The sequence below is a fragment of the Pelmatolapia mariae genome, linkage group LG23 (assembly GCF_036321145.2).
Source record: "Pelmatolapia mariae isolate MD_Pm_ZW linkage group LG23, Pm_UMD_F_2, whole genome shotgun sequence".
NCBI classification, from domain to species: domain Eukaryota; kingdom Metazoa; phylum Chordata; class Actinopteri; order Cichliformes; family Cichlidae; genus Pelmatolapia; species Pelmatolapia mariae.
This window is the reverse complement of record NC_086246.1, coordinates 22,297,028-22,316,650: the sequence shown is the minus strand read 5'-3', so window position 1 is coordinate 22,316,650 and position 19,623 is coordinate 22,297,028. Positions and strand designations below refer to the sequence as shown.

At 52.0% G+C, this 19,623-nt stretch overlaps 25 non-coding genes across 25 annotated transcripts; 8 read left to right on the top strand and 17 right to left on the bottom strand.

Annotated features, from left to right (window-relative positions):
* Positions 1 to 523: 523 nt before the first annotated feature.
* Positions 524 to 596, bottom strand: trnam-cau (transfer RNA methionine (anticodon CAU)). Its single transcript has one exon. It is a non-coding gene; the product is annotated as a tRNA-Met (tRNA).
* A 572-nt stretch (positions 597 to 1,168) lies between these two features.
* trnag-gcc (transfer RNA glycine (anticodon GCC)) lies at positions 1,169 to 1,239 on the bottom strand. Its single transcript has one exon. It is a non-coding gene; the product is annotated as a tRNA-Gly (tRNA).
* Positions 1,240 to 1,361: 122 nt separating this feature from the next.
* On the top strand, positions 1,362 to 1,433 carry trnae-cuc (transfer RNA glutamic acid (anticodon CUC)). The gene has a single exon. It is a non-coding gene; the product is annotated as a tRNA-Glu (tRNA).
* Positions 1,434 to 2,615: 1,182 nt separating this feature from the next.
* Positions 2,616 to 2,688, bottom strand: trnam-cau (transfer RNA methionine (anticodon CAU)). Its single transcript has one exon. It is a non-coding gene; the product is annotated as a tRNA-Met (tRNA).
* A 572-nt stretch (positions 2,689 to 3,260) lies between these two features.
* trnag-gcc (transfer RNA glycine (anticodon GCC)) lies at positions 3,261 to 3,331 on the bottom strand. Its single transcript has one exon. It is a non-coding gene; the product is annotated as a tRNA-Gly (tRNA).
* A 122-nt stretch (positions 3,332 to 3,453) lies between these two features.
* On the top strand, positions 3,454 to 3,525 carry trnae-cuc (transfer RNA glutamic acid (anticodon CUC)). The gene has a single exon. It is a non-coding gene; the product is annotated as a tRNA-Glu (tRNA).
* Positions 3,526 to 4,707: 1,182 nt separating this feature from the next.
* On the bottom strand, positions 4,708 to 4,780 carry trnam-cau (transfer RNA methionine (anticodon CAU)). Its single transcript has one exon. It is a non-coding gene; the product is annotated as a tRNA-Met (tRNA).
* Positions 4,781 to 5,352: 572 nt separating this feature from the next.
* On the bottom strand, positions 5,353 to 5,423 carry trnag-gcc (transfer RNA glycine (anticodon GCC)). Its single transcript has one exon. It is a non-coding gene; the product is annotated as a tRNA-Gly (tRNA).
* Positions 5,424 to 5,545: 122 nt separating this feature from the next.
* On the top strand, positions 5,546 to 5,617 carry trnae-cuc (transfer RNA glutamic acid (anticodon CUC)). The gene has a single exon. It is a non-coding gene; the product is annotated as a tRNA-Glu (tRNA).
* Positions 5,618 to 6,494: 877 nt separating this feature from the next.
* Positions 6,495 to 6,565, bottom strand: trnag-gcc (transfer RNA glycine (anticodon GCC)). The gene has a single exon. It is a non-coding gene; the product is annotated as a tRNA-Gly (tRNA).
* Positions 6,566 to 6,687: 122 nt separating this feature from the next.
* trnae-cuc (transfer RNA glutamic acid (anticodon CUC)) lies at positions 6,688 to 6,759 on the top strand. The gene has a single exon. It is a non-coding gene; the product is annotated as a tRNA-Glu (tRNA).
* A 1,182-nt stretch (positions 6,760 to 7,941) lies between these two features.
* Positions 7,942 to 8,014, bottom strand: trnam-cau (transfer RNA methionine (anticodon CAU)). Its single transcript has one exon. It is a non-coding gene; the product is annotated as a tRNA-Met (tRNA).
* Positions 8,015 to 8,586: 572 nt separating this feature from the next.
* Positions 8,587 to 8,657, bottom strand: trnag-gcc (transfer RNA glycine (anticodon GCC)). Its single transcript has one exon. It is a non-coding gene; the product is annotated as a tRNA-Gly (tRNA).
* A 122-nt stretch (positions 8,658 to 8,779) lies between these two features.
* trnae-cuc (transfer RNA glutamic acid (anticodon CUC)) lies at positions 8,780 to 8,851 on the top strand. The gene has a single exon. It is a non-coding gene; the product is annotated as a tRNA-Glu (tRNA).
* Positions 8,852 to 10,860: 2,009 nt separating this feature from the next.
* trnam-cau (transfer RNA methionine (anticodon CAU)) lies at positions 10,861 to 10,933 on the bottom strand. Its single transcript has one exon. It is a non-coding gene; the product is annotated as a tRNA-Met (tRNA).
* A 572-nt stretch (positions 10,934 to 11,505) lies between these two features.
* Positions 11,506 to 11,576, bottom strand: trnag-gcc (transfer RNA glycine (anticodon GCC)). The gene has a single exon. It is a non-coding gene; the product is annotated as a tRNA-Gly (tRNA).
* Positions 11,577 to 11,698: 122 nt separating this feature from the next.
* On the top strand, positions 11,699 to 11,770 carry trnae-cuc (transfer RNA glutamic acid (anticodon CUC)). Its single transcript has one exon. It is a non-coding gene; the product is annotated as a tRNA-Glu (tRNA).
* Positions 11,771 to 13,779: 2,009 nt separating this feature from the next.
* Positions 13,780 to 13,852, bottom strand: trnam-cau (transfer RNA methionine (anticodon CAU)). The gene has a single exon. It is a non-coding gene; the product is annotated as a tRNA-Met (tRNA).
* Positions 13,853 to 14,424: 572 nt separating this feature from the next.
* trnag-gcc (transfer RNA glycine (anticodon GCC)) lies at positions 14,425 to 14,495 on the bottom strand. Its single transcript has one exon. It is a non-coding gene; the product is annotated as a tRNA-Gly (tRNA).
* Positions 14,496 to 15,871: 1,376 nt separating this feature from the next.
* trnam-cau (transfer RNA methionine (anticodon CAU)) lies at positions 15,872 to 15,944 on the bottom strand. The gene has a single exon. It is a non-coding gene; the product is annotated as a tRNA-Met (tRNA).
* Positions 15,945 to 16,516: 572 nt separating this feature from the next.
* trnag-gcc (transfer RNA glycine (anticodon GCC)) lies at positions 16,517 to 16,587 on the bottom strand. Its single transcript has one exon. It is a non-coding gene; the product is annotated as a tRNA-Gly (tRNA).
* A 122-nt stretch (positions 16,588 to 16,709) lies between these two features.
* Positions 16,710 to 16,781, top strand: trnae-cuc (transfer RNA glutamic acid (anticodon CUC)). The gene has a single exon. It is a non-coding gene; the product is annotated as a tRNA-Glu (tRNA).
* Positions 16,782 to 17,963: 1,182 nt separating this feature from the next.
* trnam-cau (transfer RNA methionine (anticodon CAU)) lies at positions 17,964 to 18,036 on the bottom strand. The gene has a single exon. It is a non-coding gene; the product is annotated as a tRNA-Met (tRNA).
* A 572-nt stretch (positions 18,037 to 18,608) lies between these two features.
* Positions 18,609 to 18,679, bottom strand: trnag-gcc (transfer RNA glycine (anticodon GCC)). Its single transcript has one exon. It is a non-coding gene; the product is annotated as a tRNA-Gly (tRNA).
* A 122-nt stretch (positions 18,680 to 18,801) lies between these two features.
* Positions 18,802 to 18,873, top strand: trnae-cuc (transfer RNA glutamic acid (anticodon CUC)). The gene has a single exon. It is a non-coding gene; the product is annotated as a tRNA-Glu (tRNA).
* The last annotated feature ends 750 nt before the right edge of the window (positions 18,874 to 19,623 follow it).

The window sequence follows — 19,623 nt, the reverse complement described above, 5'->3', positions numbered from 1 at the left end:
ACTTACCAGTCAGGCAAGAATGACTTCAAATTATCTCTTTCAATGGACCCTGTTGGCAAAGGAACTCCAGGCAATCTCCAGAGACTCAGCTCGGGAGCTGCTGATAACCAATTATCAGCCCTTGCTCATCCGCTTCCAATGCAAAGACATTCCTAACCCTACCTGGACAAAGTGTCCAAGAAGAAATAACAGGTAGGAGTCATTTGGGAGCCAACGTGTGGTGCCCCGCAATTCTGACCTGAGAAAAGAAAGAGGAATTGTGGTGAAAGTTGGATGAAGTGGTTCCAGAGGGCCGGCACGCATCCATAGGGGAGGATCGCCTGCCACGTGTGAGTCTTGAAATCAAACAGATGGGAAGGCTTTCCATGGGCACTGGCAGAATGATTTGGATTGATCCCTGTTCTAGATCTTGCATCAAAGGAGGCTGAAAATCCACTACAAACGGATGGTTCTTAGGCTCCAGCGTCCTCGAAATGGGTAGAAGCGGTAGAAAATGGATGGACCAACTCTGTACCAAAACACGTGCCTCGTGTGAGGCTCGAACTCACGACCTTCAGATTATGAGACTGACGCGCTGCCTACTGCGCCAACGAGGCTGAGAGACAACCGGAAAATGGACGATTTCTCGAAGCTGCACAGAAAAGAAACTCCGCTTGGACAAACAAAGGCGAGTCCCCAGGTATTTAAGCCCTGAACGGGTTTTGGAGGTGAAGAGTGCCACAGGAGATCCTAAAAACGGACGGACCCATACTGTCACATACCTCTCTGTGACGGTAAAGACCTGCGTTTCACACCTGGGCTTAAGTGATGACTAATATGAATAACAGTGGGTGAACAACCCTAAAGAGGACAACCCCAGCAGGGATTAAATACATGACAGTCTCCATCAATCGCTGCAGGCCTGAAGAAGCCTCTTGGATGAGGATAGAAAAGTCTTCACGCACCATGAAAGGAATCCAGTCACCTTCTTTGCAAGACCTCAAGACTACCGTGACCGAGAACCTACACAGACATCTGATCTCGTTAAGCCACCTCTAAACTCTGGGACGCTGCTAGCTGCACCCACAAGCAAGAGCCCGCCATGTGATCTTGCCGAAATCTTGATGCCGTCTGGCCGCGACCGAGAACAAACTTAATGCCCCCCAGGGCCCCACGCATAAAGGCACTGTGCATTGGCCGGGAATCGAACCCGGGCCTCCCGCGTGGCAGGCGAGAATTCTACCACTGAACCACCAATGCTCACGGGTGTGCCAGTTTTCCCACCGAATTCGCGCCATTGCCCAAGCGCTCCTCTCGAGGCGCAACGGTAAATGTGGCCCGATACAGCCACGCGTCACTCATCAAGACAACTCTGTCGCAGCTCCCTGATGGTCTAGTGGTCAGGATTCGGCGCTCTCACCGCCGCGGCCCGGGTTCGATTCCCGGTCAGGGAAACTGTGTTTTGACACAGCTCCGGCTACCCGAAAGGGACAAGCGGTAGACAATGGATGGGCTGCCTTTGCCACGTACTGTGTATCAAGCGAGGCTCAAGGCCCATCTCCCCCAAAAACGGGCCATTCTTTGAAGCCGTCAACAAATGAAGCAGAGTTGCCAGTTCTTCAAGCCCAGGATGGGTTGCCGTCTTGGAGGTGAAGTGTGTGACAGGAGATCCTAAAATGGGTGGCCGAACTGCGCATCAAAACATGCCTCGCGTGAGGATAGAGCTCAACACCTTCAGTTTTCGAGACGTACGCATGGCAGGCGACAATTCTACCGCTGAGCTAACAACCCTTGCACGTCCGCCAATTGTCCCGCTGAATCCGCGCCACTCTCCAAAGTCTCCTCTCAAGATGCTTAAAATGGATGGACAAACTCTGTCACGTACTGTGCATCAAAGCACATCGCTTGCGAGAGGCTACAAGTCACAACCTTCTGATTTCGAGATTCACGGGTGGCACGCGACAGTTCTACTGCTGAGCCACCAGCCCTTACAAGTCTGTTAATTGCCCCGCCGAATTCGCGCCACTCTCCAAAGTCTCCTGTCAGCAACATCTTGACTTAATGCAGATACGATGTCCAACCCAAGTTTGGTTTGCACAGACTTCTTGTTCCAACTTACCAGTCAGGCAAGAATGACTTCAAATTATCTCTTTCAATGGACCCTGTTGGCAAAGGAACTCCAGGCAACCTCCAGAGACTCAGCTCGGGAGCTGCTGATAACCAATTATCAGCCCTTGCTCATCCGCTTCCAATGCAAAGACATTCCTAACCCTACCTGGACAAAGTGTCCAAGAAGAAATAACAGGTAGGAGTCATTTGGGAGCCAACGTGTGGTGCCCCGCAATTCTGACCTGAGAAAAGAAAGAGGAATTGTGGTGAAAGTTGGATGAAGTGGTTCCAGAGGGCCGGCACGCATCCATAGGGGAGGATCGCCTGCCACGTGTGAGTCTTGAAATCAAACAGATGGGAAGGCTTTCCATGGGCAATGGCAGAATGATTTGGATTGATCCCTGTTCTAGATCTTGCATCAAAGGAGGCTGAAAATCCACTACAAACGGATGGTTCTTAGGCTCCAGCGTCCTCGAAATGGGTAGAAGCGGTAGAAAATGGATGGACCAACTCTGTACCAAAACACGTGCCTCGTGTGAGGCTCGAACTCACGACCTTCAGATTATGAGACTGACGCGCTGCCTACTGCGCCAACGAGGCTGAGAGACAACCGGAAAATGGACGATTTCTCGAAGCTGCACAGAAAAGAAACTCCGCTTGGACAAACAAAGGCGAGTCCCCAGGTATTTAAGCCCTGAACGGGTTTTGGAGGTGAAGAGTGCCACAGGAGATCCTAAAAACGGACGGACCCATACTGTCACATACCTCTCTGTGACGGTAAAGACCTGCGTTTCACACCTGGGCTTAAGTGATGACTAATATGAATAACAGTGGGTGAACAACCCTCAAGAGGACAACCCCAGCAGGGATTAAATACATGACAGTCTCCATCAATCGCTGCAGTCCTGAAGAAGCCTCTTGGATGAGGATAGAAAAGTCTTCACGCACCATGAAAGGAATCCAGTCACCTTCTTTGCAAGACCTCAAGACTACCGTGACCGAGAACCTACACAGACACCTGATCTCATTAAGCCACCTCTAAACTCTGGGACGCTGCTAGCTGCACCCACAAGCAAGAGCCCGCCATGTGATCTTGCGGAAATCTTGATGCCGTCTGGCCGCGACCGAGAACAAACTTAATGCCCCCCAGGGCCCCACGCATAAAGGCACTGTGCATTGGCCGGGAATCGAACCCGGGCCTCCCGCGTGGCAGGCGAGAATTCTACCACTGAACCACCAATGCTCACGGGTGTGCCAGTTTTCCCACCGAATTCGCGCCATTGCCCAAGCGCTCCTCTCGAGGCGCAACGGTAAATGTGGCCCGATACAGCCACGCGTCACTCATCAAGACAACTCTGTCGCAGCTCCCTGATGGTCTAGTGGTCAGGATTCGGCGCTCTCACCGCCGCGGCCCGGGTTCGATTCCCGGTCAGGGAAACTGTGTTTTGACACAGCTCCGGCTACCCGAAAGGGACAAGCGGTAGACAATGGATGGGCTGCCGTTGCCACGTACTGTGTATCAAGCGAGGCTCAAGGCCCATCTCCCCCAAAAACGGGCCATTCTTTGAAGCCGTCAACAAATGAAGCAGAGTTGCCAGTTCTTCAAGCCCAGGATGGGTTGCCGTCTTGGAGGTGAAGTGTGTGACAGGAGATCCTAAAATGGGTGGCCGAACTGCGCATCAAAACATGCCTCGCGTGAGGATAGAGCTCAACACCTTCAGTTTTCGAGACGTACGCATGGCAGGCGACAATTCTACCGCTCAGCTAACAACCCTTGCACGTCCGCCAATTGTCCCGCTGAATCCGCGCCACTCTCCAAAGTCTCCTCTCAAGATGCTTAAAATGGATGGACAAACTCTGTCACGTACTGTGCATCAAAGCACATCGCTTGCGAGAGGCTACAAGTCACAACCTTCTGATTTCGAGATTCACGGGTGGCACGCGACAGTTCTACTGCTGAGCCACCAGCCCTTACAAGTCTGTTAATTGCCCCGCCGAATTCGCGCCACTCTCCAAAGTCTCCTGTCAGCAACATCTTGACTTAATGCAGATACGATGTCCAACCCAAGTTTGGTTTGCACAGACTTCTTGTTCCAACTTACCAGTCAGGCAAGAATGACTTCAAATTATCTCTTTCAATGGACCCTGTTGGCAAAGGAACTCCAGGCAACCTCCAGAGACTCAGCTCGGGAGCTGCTGATAACCAATTATCAGCCCTTGCTCATCCGCTTCCAATGCAAAGACATTCCTAACCCTACCTGGACAAAGTGTCCAAGAAGAAATAACAGGTAGGAGTCATTTGGGAGCCAACGTGTGGTGCCCCGCAATTCTGACCTGAGAAAAGAAAGAGGAATTGTGGTGAAAGTTGGATGAAGTGGTTCCAGAGGGCCGGCACGCATCCATAGGGGAGGATCGCCTGCCACGTGTGAGTCTTGAAATCAAACAGATGGGAAGGCTTTCCATGGGCAATGGCAGAATGATTTGGATTGATCCCTGTTCTAGATCTTGCATCAAAGGAGGCTGAAAATCCACTACAAACGGATGGTTCTTAGGCTCCAGCGTCCTCGAAATGGGTAGAAGCGGTAGAAAATGGATGGACCAACTCTGTACCAAAACACGTGCCTCGTGTGAGGCTCGAACTCACGACCTTCAGATTATGAGACTGACGCGCTGCCTACTGCGCCAACGAGGCTGAGAGACAACCGGAAAATGGACGATTTCTCGAAGCTGCACAGAAAAGAAACTCCGCTTGGACAAACAAAGGCGAGTCCCCAGGTATTTAAGCCCTGAACGGGTTTTGGAGGTGAAGAGTGCCACAGGAGATCCTAAAAACGGACGGACCCATACTGTCACATACCTCTCTGTGACGGTAAAGACCTGCGTTTCACACCTGGGCTTAAGTGATGACTAATATGAATAACAGTGGGTGAACAACCCTAAAGAGGACAACCCCAGCAGGGATTAAATACATGACAGTCTCCATCAATCGCTGCAGGCCTGAAGAAGCCTCTTGGATGAGGATAGAAAAGTCTTCACGCACCATGAAAGGAATCCAGTCACCTTCTTTGCAAGACCTCAAGACTACCGTGACCGAGAACCTACACAGACATCTGATCTCGTTAAGCCACCTCTAAACTCTGGGACGCTGCTAGCTGCACCCACAAGCAAGAGCCCGCCATGTGATCTTGCGGAAATCTTGATGCCGTCTGGCCGCGACCGAGAACAAACTTAATGCCCCCCAGGGCCCCACGCATAAAGGCACTGTGCATTGGCCGGGAATCGAACCCGGGCCTCCCGCGTGGCAGGCGAGAATTCTACCACTGAACCACCAATGCTCACGGGTGTGCCACTTTTCCCACCGAATTCGCGCCATTGCCCAAGCGCTCCTCTCGAGGCGCAACGGTAAATGTGGCCCGATACAGCCACGCGTCACTCATCAAGACAACTCTGTCGCAGCTCCCTGATGGTCTAGTGGTCAGGATTCGGCGCTCTCACCGCCGCAGCCCGGGTTCGATTCCCGGTCAGGGAAACTGTGTTTTGACACAGCTCCGGCTACCCGAAAGGGACAAGCGGTAGACAATGGATGGGCTGCCTTTGCCACGTACTGTGTATCAAGCGAGGCTCAAGGCCCATCTCCCCCAAAAACGGGCCATTCTTTGAAGCCGTCAACAAATGAAGCAGAGTTGCCAGTTCTTCAAGCCCAGGATGGGTTGCCGTCTTGGAGGTGAAATGTGTGACAGGAGATCCTAAAATGGGTGGCCGAACTGCGCATCAAAACATGCCTCGCGTGAGGATAGAGCTCAACACCTTCAGTTTTCGAGACGTACGCATGGCAGGCGACAATTCTACCGCTCAGCTAACAACCCTTGCACGTCCGCCAATTGTCCCGCTGAATCCGCGCCACTCTCCAAAGTCTCCTCTCAAGATGCTTAAAATGGATGGACAAACTCTGTCACGTACTGTGCATCAAAGCACATCGCTTGCGAGAGGCTACAAGTCACAACCTTCTGATTTCGAGATTCACGGGTGGCACGCGACAGTTCTACTGCTGAGCCACCAGCCCTTACAAGTCTGTTAATTGCCCCGCCGAATTCGCGCCACTCTCCAAAGTCTCCTGTCAACAACATCTTGACTTAATGCTGAAGAAGCCTCTTGGATGAGGATAGAAAAGTCTTCACGCACCATGAAAGGAATCCAGTCACCTTCTTTGCAAGACCTCAAGACTACCGTGACCGAGAACCTACACAGACATCTGATCTCGTTAAGCCACCTCTAAACTCTGGGACGCTGCTAGCTGCACCCACAAGCAAGAGCCCGCCATGTGATCTTGCGGAAATCTTGATGCCGTCTGGCCGCGACCGAGAACAAACTTAATGCCCCCCAGGGCCCCACGCATAAAGGCACTGTGCATTGGCCGGGAATCGAACCCGGGCCTCCCGCGTGGCAGGCGAGAATTCTACCACTGAACCACCAATGCTCACGGGTGTGCCAGTTTTCCCACCGAATTCGCGCCATTGCCCAAGCGCTCCTCTCGAGGCGCAACGGTAAATGTGGCCCGATACAGCCACGCGTCACTCATCAAGACAACTCTGTCGCAGCTCCCTGATGGTCTAGTGGTCAGGATTCGGCGCTCTCACCGCCGCGGCCCGGGTTCGATTCCCGGTCAGGGAAACTGTGTTTTGACACAGCTCCGGCTACCCGAAAGGGACAAGCGGTAGACAATGGATGGGCTGCCTTTGCCACGTACTGTGTATCAAGCGAGGCTCAAGGCCCATCTCCCCCAAAAACGGGCCATTCTTTGAAGCCGTCAACAAATGAAGCAGAGTTGCCAGTTCTTCAAGCCCAGGATGGGTTGCCGTCTTGGAGGTGAAATGTGTGACAGGAGATCCTAAAATGGGTGGCCGAACTGCGCATCAAAACATGCCTCGCGTGAGGATAGAGCTCAACACCTTCAGTTTTCGAGACGTACGCATGGCAGGCGACAATTCTACCGCTCAGCTAACAACCCTTGCACGTCCGCCAATTGTCCCGCTGAATCCGCGCCACTCTCCAAAGTCTCCTCTCAAGATGCTTAAAATGGATGGACAAACTCTGTCACGTACTGTGCATCAAAGCACATCGCTTGCGAGAGGCTACAAGTCACAACCTTCTGATTTCGAGATTCACGGGTGGCACGCGACAGTTCTACTGCTGAGCCACCAGCCCTTACAAGTCTGTTAATTGCCCCGCCGAATTCGCGCCACTCTCCAAAGTCTCCTGTCAACAACATCTTGACTTAATGCAGATACGATGTCCAACCCAAGTTTGGTTTGCACAGACTTCTTGTTCCAACTTACCAGTCAGGCAAGAATGACTTCAAATTATCTCTTTCAATGGACCCTGTTGGCAAAGGAACTCCAGGCAACCTCCAGAGACTCAGCTCGGGAGCTGCTGATAACCAATTATCAGCCCTTGCTCATCCGCTTCCAATGCAAAGACATTCCTAACCCTACCTGGACAAAGTGTCCAAGAAGAAATAACAGGTAGGAGTCATTTGGGAGCCAACGTGTGGTGCCCCGCAATTCTGACCTGAGAAAAGAAAGAGGAATTGTGGTGAAAGTTGGATGAAGTGGTTCCAGAGGGCCGGCACGCATCCATAGGGGAGGATCGCCTGCCACGTGTGAGTCTTGAAATCAAACAGATGGGAAGGCTTTCCATGGGCACTGGCAGAATGATTTGGATTGATCCCTGTTCTAGATCTTGCATCAAAGGAGGCTGAAAATCCACTACAAACGGATGGTTCTTAGGCTCCAGCGTCCTCGAAATGGGTAGAAGCGGTAGAAAATGGATGGACCAACTCTGTACCAAAACACGTGCCTCGTGTGAGGCTCGAACTCACGACCTTCAGATTATGAGACTGACGCGCTGCCTACTGCGCCAACGAGGCTGAGAGACAACCGGAAAATGGACGATTTCTCGAAGCTGCACAGAAAAGAAACTCCGCTTGGACAAACAAAGGCGAGTCCCCAGGTATTTAAGCCCTGAACGGGTTTTGGAGGTGAAGAGTGCCACAGGAGATCCTAAAAACGGACGGACCCATACTGTCACATACCTCTCTGTGACGGTAAAGACCTGCGTTTCACACCTGGGCTTAAGTGATGACTAATATGAATAACAGTGGGTGAACAACCCTAAAGAGGACAACCCCAGCAGGGATTAAATACATGACAGTCTCCATCAATCGCTGCAGGCCTGAAGAAGCCTCTTGGATGAGGATAGAAAAGTCTTCACGCACCATGAAAGGAATCCAGTCACCTTCTTTGCAAGACCTCAAGACTACCGTGACCGAGAACCTACACAGACATCTGATCTCGTTAAGCCACCTCTAAACTCTGGGACGCTGCTAGCTGCACCCACAAGCAAGAGCCCGCCATGTGATCTTGCCGAAATCTTGATGCCGTCTGGCCGCGACCGAGAACAAACTTAATGCCCCCCAGGGCCCCACGCATAAAGGCACTGTGCATTGGCCGGGAATCGAACCCGGGCCTCCCGCGTGGCAGGCGAGAATTCTACCACTGAACCACCAATGCTCACGGGTGTGCCAGTTTTCCCACCGAATTCGCGCCATTGCCCAAGCGCTCCTCTCGAGGCGCAACGGTAAATGTGGCCCGATACAGCCACGCGTCACTCATCAAGACAACTCTGTCGCAGCTCCCTGATGGTCTAGTGGTCAGGATTCGGCGCTCTCACCGCCGCGGCCCGGGTTCGATTCCCGGTCAGGGAAACTGTGTTTTGACACAGCTCCGGCTACCCGAAAGGGACAAGCGGTAGACAATGGATGGGCTGCCTTTGCCACGTATTGTGTATCAAGCGAGGCTCAAGGCCCATCTCCCCCAAAAACGGGCCATTCTTTGAAGCCGTCAACAAATGAAGCAGAGTTGCCAGTTCTTCAAGCCCAGGATGGGTTGCCGTCTTGGAGGTGAAGTGTGTGACAGGAGATCCTAAAATGGGTGGCCGAACTGCGCATCAAAACATGCCTCGGGTGAGGATAGAGCTCAACACCTTCAGTTTTCGAGACATACGCATGGCAGGCGACAATTCTACCGCTGAGCTAACAACCATTGCACGTCCGCCAATTGTCCCGCTGAATCCGCGCCACTCTCCAAAGTCTCCTCTCAAGATGCTTAAAATGGATGGACAAACTCTGTCACGTACTGTGCATCAAAGCACATCGCTTGCGAGTGGCTACAAGTCACTACCTTCTGATTTCGAGATTCACGGGTGGCACGCGACAGTTCTACTGCTGAGCCACCAGCCCTTACAAGTCTGCCAATTGCCCCGCCGAATTCGCGCCACTCTCCAAAGTCTCCTGTCAACAACATCTTGACTTAATGCAGATACGATGTCCAACCCAAGTTTGGTTTGCACAGACTTCTTGTTCCAACTTACCAGTCAGGCAAGAATGACTTCAAATTATGTCTCTCAATGGACCCTGTTGGCAAAGGAACTCCAGGCAACCTCCAGAGACTCAGCTCGGGAGCTGCTGATAACCAATTATCAGCCCCTGCTCATCCGCCTCCAATTCAAAGACATTCCTAACCCTACCTGGACAAAGTGTCCTTGTCCCTTTTTGGCTACCCGAAAGGGACAAGCGGTAGACAATGGATGGGCTGCCTTTGCCACGTACTGTGTATCAAGCGAGGCTCAAGGCCCATCTCCCCCAAAAACGGGCCATTCTTTGAAGCCGTCAACAAATGAAGCAGAGTTGCCAGTTCTTCAAGCCCAGGATGGGTTGCCGTCTTGGAGGTGAAGTGTGTGACAGGAGATCCTAAAATGGGTGGCCGAATTGCGCATCAAAACATGCCTCGCGTGAGGATAGAGCTCAACACCTTCAGTTTTCGAGACGTACGCATGGCAGGCGACAATTCTACCGCTCAGCTAACAACCCTTGCACGTCCGCCAATTGTCCCGCTGAATCCGCGCCACTCTCCAAAGTCTCCTCTCAAGATGCTTAAAATGGATGGACAAACTCTGTCACGTACTGTGCATCAAAGCACATCGCTTGCGAGAGGCTACAAGTCACAACCTTCTGATTTCGAGATTCACGGGTGGCACGCGACAGTTCTACTGCTGAGCCACCAGCCCTTACAAGTCTGTTAATTGCCCCGCCGAATTCGCGCCACTCTCCAAAGTCTCCTGTCAACAACATCTTGACTTAATGCAGATACGATGTCCAACCCAAGTTTGGTTTGCACAGACTTCTTGTTCCAACTTACCAGTCAGGCAAGAATGACTTCAAATTATCTCTTTCAATGGACCCTGTTGGCAAAGGAACTCCAGGCAACCTCCAGAGACTCAGCTCGGGAGCTGCTGATAACCAATTATCAGCCCTTGCTCATCCGCTTCCAATGCAAAGACATTCCTAACCCTACCTGGACAAAGTGTCCAAGAAGAAATAACAGGTAGGAGTCATTTGGGAGCCAACGTGTGGTGCCCCGCAATTCTGACCTGAGAAAAGAAAGAGGAATTGTGGTGAAAGTTGGATGAAGTGGTTCCAGAGGGCCGGCACGCATCCATAGGGGAGGATCGCCTGCCACGTGTGAGTCTTGAAATCAAACAGATGGGAAGGCTTTCCATGGGCACTGGCAGAATGATTTGGATTGATCCCTGTTCTAGATCTTGCATCAAAGGAGGCTGAAAATCCACTACAAACGGATGGTTCTTAGGCTCCAGCGTCCTCGAAATGGGTAGAAGCGGTAGAAAATGGATGGACCAACTCTGTACCAAAACACGTGCCTCGTGTGAGGCTCGAACTCACGACCTTCAGATTATGAGACTGACGCGCTGCCTACTGCGCCAACGAGGCTGAGAGACAACCGGAAAATGGACGATTTCTCGAAGCTGCACAGAAAAGAAACTCCGCTTGGACAAACAAAGGCGAGTCCCCAGGTATTTAAGCCCTGAACGGGTTTTGGAGGTGAAGAGTGCCACAGGAGATCCTAAAAACGGACGGACCCATACTGTCACATACCTCTCTGTGACGGTAAAGACCTGCGTTTCACACCTGGGCTTAAGTGATGACTAATATGAATAACAGTGGGTGAACAACCCTAAAGAGGACAACCCCAGCAGGGATTAAATACATGACAGTCTCCATCAATCGCTGCAGGCCTGAAGAAGCCTCTTGGATGAGGATAGAAAAGTCTTCACGCACCATGAAAGGAATCCAGTCACCTTCTTTGCAAGACCTCAAGACTACCGTGACCGAGAACCTACACAGACATCTGATCTCGTTAAGCCACCTCTAAACTCTGGGACGCTGCTAGCTGCACCCACAAGCAAGAGCCCGCCATGTGATCTTGCGGAAATCTTGATGCCGTCTGGCCGCGACCGAGAACAAACTTAATGCCCCCCAGGGCCCCACGCATAAAGGCACTGTGCATTGGCCGGGAATCGAACCCGGGCCTCCCGCGTGGCAGGCGAGAATTCTACCACTGAACCACCAATGCTCACGGGTGTGCCAGTTTTCCCACCGAATTCGCGCCATTGCCCAAGCGCTCCTCTCGAGGCGCAACGGTAAATGTGGCCCGATACAGCCACGCGTCACTCATCAAGACAACTCTGTCGCAGCTCCCTGATGGTCTAGTGGTCAGGATTCGGCGCTCTCACCGCCGCGGCCCGGGTTCGATTCCCGGTCAGGGAAACTGTGTTTTGACACAGCTCCGGCTACCCGAAAGGGACAAGCGGTAGACAATGGATGGGCTGCCTTTGCCACGTATTGTGTATCAAGCGAGGCTCAAGGCCCATCTCCCCCAAAAACGGGCCATTCTTTGAAGCCGTCAACAAATGAAGCAGAGTTGCCAGTTCTTCAAGCCCAGGATGGGTTGCCGTCTTGGAGGTGAAGTGTGTGACAGGAGATCCTAAAATGGGTGGCCGAACTGCGCATCAAAACATGCCTCGGGTGAGGATAGAGCTCAACACCTTCAGTTTTCGAGACATACGCATGGCAGGCGACAATTCTACCGCTGAGCTAACAACCATTGCACGTCCGCCAATTGTCCCGCTGAATCCGCGCCACTCTCCAAAGTCTCCTCTCAAGATGCTTAAAATGGATGGACAAACTCTGTCACGTACTGTGCATCAAAGCACATCGCTTGCGAGTGGCTACAAGTCACTACCTTCTGATTTCGAGATTCACGGGTGGCACGCGACAGTTCTACTGCTGAGCCACCAGCCCTTACAAGTCTGCCAATTGCCCCGCCGAATTCGCGCCACTCTCCAAAGTCTCCTGTCAACAACATCTTGACTTAATGCAGATACGATGTCCAACCCAAGTTTGGTTTGCACAGACTTCTTGTTCCAACTTACCAGTCAGGCAAGAATGACTTCAAATTATGTCTCTCAATGGACCCTGTTGGCAAAGGAACTCCAGGCAACCTCCAGAGACTCAGCTCGGGAGCTGCTGATAACCAATTATCAGCCCCTGCTCATCCGCCTCCAATTCAAAGACATTCCTAACCCTACCTGGACAAAGTGTCCTTGTCCCTTTTTGGCTACCCGAAAGGGACAAGCGGTAGACAATGGATGGGCTGCCTTTGCCACGTACTGTGTATCAAGCGAGGCTCAAGGCCCATCTCCCCCAAAAACGGGCCATTCTTTGAAGCCGTCAACAAATGAAGCAGAGTTGCCAGTTCTTCAAGCCCAGGATGGGTTGCCGTCTTGGAGGTGAAGTGTGTGACAGGAGATCCTAAAATGGGTGGCCGAATTGCGCATCAAAACATGCCTCGCGTGAGGATAGAGCTCAACACCTTCAGTTTTCGAGACGTACGCATGGCAGGCGACAATTCTACCGCTCAGCTAACAACCCTTGCACGTCCGCCAATTGTCCCGCTGAATCCGCGCCACTCTCCAAAGTCTCCTCTCAAGATGCTTAAAATGGATGGACAAACTCTGTCACGTACTGTGCATCAAAGCACATCGCTTGCGAGAGGCTACAAGTCACAACCTTCTGATTTCGAGATTCACGGGTGGCACGCGACAGTTCTACTGCTGAGCCACCAGCCCTTACAAGTCTGTTAATTGCCCCGCCGAATTCGCGCCACTCTCCAAAGTCTCCTGTCAACAACATCTTGACTTAATGCAGATACGATGTCCAACCCAAGTTTGGTTTGCACAGACTTCTTGTTCCAACTTACCAGTCAGGCAAGAATGACTTCAAATTATCTCTTTCAATGGACCCTGTTGGCAAAGGAACTCCAGGCAACCTCCAGAGACTCAGCTCGGGAGCTGCTGATAACCAATTATCAGCCCTTGCTCATCCGCTTCCAATGCAAAGACATTCCTAACCCTACCTGGACAAAGTGTCCAAGAAGAAATAACAGGTAGAAGTCATTTGGGAGCCAACGTGTGGTGCCCCGCAATTCTGACCTGAGAAAAGAAAGAGGAATTGTGGTGAAAGTTGGATGAAGTGGTTCCAGAGGGCCGGCACGCATCCATAGGGGAGGATCGCCTGCCACGTGTGAGTCTTGAAATCAAACAGATGGGAAGGCTTTCCATGGGCACTGGCAGAATGATTTGGATTGATCCCTGTTCTAGATCTTGCATCAAAGGAGGCTGAAAATCCACTACAAACGGATGGTTCTTAGGCTCCAGCGTCCTCGAAATGGGTAGAAGCGGTAGAAAATGGATGGACCAACTCTGTACCAAAACACGTGCCTCGTGTGAGGCTCGAACTCACGACCTTCAGATTATGAGACTGACGCGCTGCCTACTGCGCCAACGAGGCTGAGAAACAACCGGAAAATGGACGATTTCTCGAAGCTGCACAGAAAAGAAACTCCGCTTGGACAAACAAAGGCGAGTCCCCAGGTATTTAAGCCCTGAACGGGTTTTGGAGGTGAAGAGTGCCACAGGAGATCCTAAAAACGGACGGACCCATACTGTCACATACCTCTCTGTGACGGTAAAGACCTGCGTTTCACACCTGGGCTTAAGTGATGACTAATATGAATAACAGTGGGTGAACAACCCTAAAGAGGACAACCCCAGCAGGGATTAAATACATGACAGTCTCCATCAATCGCTGCAGGCCTGAAGAAGCCTCTTGGATGAGGATAGAAAAGTCTTCACGCACCATGAAAGGAATCCAGTCACCTTCTTTGCAAGACCTCAAGACTACCGTGACCGAGAACCTACACAGACATCTGATCTCGTTAAGCCACCTCTAAACTCTGGGACGCTGCTAGCTGCACCCACAAGCAAGAGCCCGCCATGTGATCTTGCCGAAATCTTGATGCCGTCTGGCCGCGACCGAGAACAAACTTAATGCCCCCCAGGGCCCCACGCATAAAGGCACTGTGCATTGGCCGGGAATCGAACCCGGGCCTCCCGCGTGGCAGGCGAGAATTCTACCACTGAACCACCAATGCTCACGGGTGTGCCAGTTTTCCCACCGAATTCGCGCCATTGCCCAAGCGCTCCTCTCGAGGCGCAACGGTAAATGTGGCCCGATACAGCCACGCGTCACTCATCAAGACAACTCTGTCGCAGCTCCCTAATGGTCTAGTGGTCAGGATTCGGCGCTCTCACCGCCGCGGCCCGGGTTCGATTCCCGGTCAGGGAAACTGTGTTTTGACACAGCTCCGGCTACCCGAAAGGGACAAGCGGTAGACAATGGATGGGCTGCCTTTGCCACGTACTGTGTATCAAGCGAGGCTCAAGGCCCATCTCCCCCAAAAACGGGCCATTCTTTGAAGCCGTCAACAAATGAAGCAGAGTTGCCAGTTCTTCAAGCCCAGGATGGGTTGCCGTCTTGGAGGTGAAGTGTGTGACAGGAGATCCTAAAATGGGTGGCCGAACTGCGCATCAAAACATGCCTCGCGTGAGGATAGAGCTCAACACCTTCAGTTTTCGAGACGTACGCATGGCAGGCGACAATTCTACCGCTGAGCTAACAACCCTTGCACGTCCGCCAATTGTCCCGCTGAATCCGCGCCACTCTCCAAAGTCTCCTCTCAAGATGCTTAAAATGGATGGACAAACTCTGTCACGTACTGTGCATCAAAGCACATCGCTTGCGAGAGGCTACAAGTCACAACCTTCTGATTTCGAGATTCACGGGTGGCACGCGACAGTTCTACTGCTGAGCCACCAGCCCTTACAAGTCTGTTAATTGCCCCGCCGAATTCGCGCCACTCTCCAAAGTCTCCTGTCAGCAACATCTTGACTTAATGCAGATACGATGTCCAACCCAAGTTTGGTTTGCACAGACTTCTTGTTCCAACTTACCAGTCAGGCAAGAATGACTTCAAATTATCTCTTTCAATGGACCCTGTTGGCAAAGGAACTCCAGGCAACCTCCAGAGACTCAGCTCGGGAGCTGCTGATAACCAATTATCAGCCCTTGCTCATCCGCTTCCAATGCAAAGACATTCCTAACCCTACCTGGACAAAGTGTCCAAGAAGAAATAACAGGTAGGAGTCATTTGGGAGCCAACGTGTGGTGCCCCGCAATTCTGACCTGAGAAAAGAAAGAGGAATTGTGGTGAAAGTTGGATGAAGTGGTTCCAGAGGGCCGGCACGCATCCATAGGGGAGGATCGCCTGCCACGTGTGAGTCTTGAAATCAAACAGATGGGAAGGCTTTCCATGGGCAATGGCAGAATGATTTGGATTGATCCCTGTTCTAGATCTTGCATCAAAGGAGGCTGAAAATCCACTACAAACGGATGGTTCTTAGGCTCCAGCGTCCTCGAAATGGGTAGAAGCGGTAGAAAATGGATGGACCAACTCTGTACCAAAACACGTGCCTCGTGTGAGGCTCGAACTCACGACCTTCAGATTATGAGACTGACGCGCTGCCTACTGCGCCAACGAGGCTGAGAGACAACCGGAAAATGGACGATTTCTCGAAGCTGCACAGAAAAGAAACTCCGCTTGGACAAACAAAGGCGAGTCCCCAGGTATTTAAGCCCTGAACGGGTTTTGGAGGTGAAGAGTGCCACAGGAGATCCTAAAAACGGACGGACCCATACTGTCACATACCTCTCTGTGACGGTAAAGACCTGCGTTTCACACCTGGGCTTAAGTGATGACTAATATGAATAACAGTGGGTGAACAACCCTCAAGAGGACAACCCCAGCAGGGATTAAATACATGACAGTCTCCATCAATCGCTGCAGTCCTGAAGAAGCCTCTTGGATGAGGATAGAAAAGTCTTCACGCACCATGAAAGGAATCCAGTCACCTTCTTTGCAAGACCTCAAGACTACCGTGACCGAGAACCTACACAGACATCTGATCTCATTAAGCCACCTCTAAACTCTGGGACGCTGCTAGCTGCACCCACAAGCAAGAGCCCGCCATGTGATCTTGCGGAAATCTTGATGCCGTCTGGCCGCGACCGAGAACAAACTTAATGCCCCCCAGGGCCCCACGCATAAAGGCACTGTGCATTGGCCGGGAATCGAACCCGGGCCTCCCGCGTGGCAGGCGAGAATTCTACCACTGAACCACCAATGCTCACGGGTGTGCCAGTTTTCCCACCGAATTCGCGCCATTGCCCAAGCGCTCCTCTCGAGGCGCAACGGTAAATGTGGCCCGATACAGCCACGCGTCACTCATCAAAACAACTCTGTCGCAGCTCCCTGATGGTCTAGTGGTCAGGATTCGGCGCTCTCACCGCCGCGGCCCGGGTTCGATTCCCGGTCAGGGAAACTGTGTTTTGACACAGCTCCGGCTACCCGAAAGGGACAAGCGGTAGACAATGGATGGGCTGCCGTTGCCACGTACTGTGTATCAAGCGAGGCTCAAGGCCCATCTCCCCCAAAAACGGGCCATTCTTTGAAGCCGTCAACAAATGAAGCAGAGTTGCCAGTTCTTCAAGCCCAGGATGGGTTGCCGTCTTGGAGGTGAAGTGTGTGACAGGAGATCCTAAAATGGGTGGCCGAACTGCGCATCAAAACATGCCTCGCGTGAGGATAGAGCTCAACACCTTCAGTTTTCGAGACGTACGCATGGCAGGCGACAATTCTACCGCTCAGCTAACAACCCTTGCACGTCCGCCAATTGTCCCGCTGAATCCGCGCCACTCTCCAAAGTCTCCTCTCAAGATGCTTAAAATGGATGGACAAACTCTGTCACGTACTGTGCATCAAAGCACATCGCTTGCGAGAGGCTACAAGTCACAACCTTCTGATTTCGAGATTCACGGGTGGCACGCGACAGTTCTACTGCTGAGCCACCAGCCCTTACAAGTCTGTTAATTGCCCCGCCGAATTCGCGCCACTCTCCAAAGTCTCCTGTCAGCAACATCTTGACTTAATGCAGATACGATGTCCAACCCAAGTTTGGTTTGCACAGACTTCTTGTTCCAACTTACCAGTCAGGCAAGAATGACTTCAAATTATCTCTTTCAATGGACCCTGTTGGCAAAGGAACTCCAGGCAACCTCCAGAGACTCAGCTCGGGAGCTGCTGATAACCAATTATCAGCCCTTGCTCATCCGCTTCCAATGCAAAGACATTCCTAACCCTACCTGGACAAAGTGTCCAAGAAGAAATAACAGGTAGGAGTCATTTGGGAGCCAACGTGTGGTGCCCCGCAATTCTGACCTGAGAAAAGAAAGAGGAATTGTGGTGAAAGTTGGATGAAGTGGTTCCAGAGGGCCGGCACGCATCCATAGGGGAGGATCGCCTGCCACGTGTGAGTCTTGAAATCAAACAGATGGGAAGGCTTTCCATGGGCACTGGCAGAATGATTTGGATTGATCCCTGTTCTAGATCTTGCATCAAAGGAGGCTGAAAATCCACTACAAACGGATGGTTCTTAGGCTCCAGCGTCCTCGAAATGGGTAGAAGCGGTAGAAAATGGATGGACCAACTCTGTACCAAAACACGTGCCTCGTGTGAGGCTCGAACTCACGACCTTCAGATTATGAGACTGACGCGCTGCCTACTGCGCCAACGAGGCTGAGAGACAACCGGAAAATGGACGATTTCTCGAAGCTGCACAGAAAAGAAACTCCGCTTGGACAAACAAAGGCGAGTCCCCAGGTATTTAAGCCCTGAACGGGTTTTGGAGGTGAAGAGTGCCACAGGAGATCCTAAAAACGGACGGACCCATACTGTCACATACCTCTCTGTGACGGTAAAGACCTGCGTTTCACACCTGGGCTTAAGTGATGACTAATATGAATAACAGTGGGTGAACAACCCTAAAGAGGACAACCCCAGCAGGGATTAAATACATGACAGTCTCCATCAATCGCTGCAGGCCTGAAGAAGCCTCTTGGATGAGGATAGAAAAGTCTTCACGCACCATGAAAGGAATCCAGTCACCTTCTTTGCAAGACCTCAAGACTACCGTGACCGAGAACCTACACAGACATCTGATCTCGTTAAGCCACCTCTAAACTCTGGGACGCTGCTAGCTGCACCCACAAGCAAGAGCCCGCCATGTGATCTTGCCGAAATCTTGATGCCGTCTGGCCGCGACCGAGAACAAACTTAATGCCCCCCAGGGCCCCACGCATAAAGGCACTGTGCATTGGCCGGGAATCGAACCCGGGCCTCCCGCGTGGCAGGCGAGAATTCTACCACTGAACCACCAATGCTCACGGGTGTGCCAGTTTTCCCACCGAATTCGCGCCATTGCCCAAGCGCTCCTCTCGAGGCGCAACGGTAAATGTGGCCCGATACAGCCACGCGTCACTCATCAAGACAACTCTGTCGCAGCTCCCTGATGGTCTAGTGGTCAGGATTCGGCGCTCTCACCGCCGCGGCCCGGGTTCGATTCCCGGTCAGGGAAACTGTGTTTTGACACAGCTCCGGCTACCCGAAAGGGACAAGCGGTAGACAATGGATGGGCTGCCTTTGCCACGTACTGTGTATCAAGCGAGGCTCAAGGCCCATCTCCCCCAAAAACGGGCCATTCTTTGAAGCCGTCAACAAATGAAGCAGAGTTGCCAGTTCTTCAAGCCCAGGATGGGTTGCCGTCTTGGAGGTGAAGTGTGTGACAGGAGATCCTAAAATGGGTGGCCGAACTGCGCATCAAAACATGCCTCGCGTGAGGATAGAGCTCAACACCTTCAGTTTTCGAGACGTACGCATGGCAGGCGACAATTCTACCGCTGAGCTAACAACCCTTGCACGTCCGCCAATTGTCCCGCTGAATCCGCGCCACTCTCCAAAGTCTCCTCTCAAGATGCTTAAAATGGATGGACAAACTCTGTCACGTACTGTGCATCAAAGCACATCGCTTGCGAGAGGCTACAAGTCACAACCTTCTGATTTCGAGATTCACGGGTGGCACGCGACAGTTCTACTGCTGAGCCACCAGCCCTTACAAGTCTGTTAATTGCCCCGCCGAATTCGCGCCACTCTCCAAAGTCTCCTGTCAGCAACATCTTGACTTAATGCAGATACGATGTCCAACCCAAGTTTGGTTTGCACAGACTTCTTGTTCCAACTTACCAGTCAGGCAAGAATGACTTCAAATTATCTCTTTCAATGGACCCTGTTGGCAAAGGAACTCCAGGCAACCTCCAGAGACTCAGCT